This window comes from Portunus trituberculatus, chromosome 14 (genome assembly GCF_017591435.1).
Source record: "Portunus trituberculatus isolate SZX2019 chromosome 14, ASM1759143v1, whole genome shotgun sequence".
Taxonomy (NCBI): domain Eukaryota; kingdom Metazoa; phylum Arthropoda; class Malacostraca; order Decapoda; family Portunidae; genus Portunus; species Portunus trituberculatus.
The window spans coordinates 17,696,304-17,696,683 of NC_059268.1; positions in this window are offsets into that span (position 1 = coordinate 17,696,304).

The window sequence follows — 380 nt, forward strand, 5'->3', positions numbered from 1 at the left end:
GATATACTGAAGGTGAATGGTAAGGAAAGGAGAAAGATGGGAAGAGGTCAAAGGAAGCCAAGAGGAGGAGGAGGAGTAGGAGGAGGAGGAGGAGGAGGAAGAACAGGAGGAGGAGGAGTAGGGAGGTAAAGAGTGTGAGGTAACGAGGTAGCCTGCTTTAGTATTCCATGCTATTATAACCCATGAAAATAGGACGAGAGAGAGAGAGAGAGAGAGAGAGAGAGAGAGAGAGAGAGAGAGAGAGAGAGAGAGAGAGAGATACACGGGTGGTCAAAAGTAGGTTATAAGGTCAAATTTAGCGTCCTCCCTGTACTCTCTGGCCGCGGAAAGTCTCAAAACACACACCATAGGAAGACTGAAGGCCAAACGCGCCATAACCT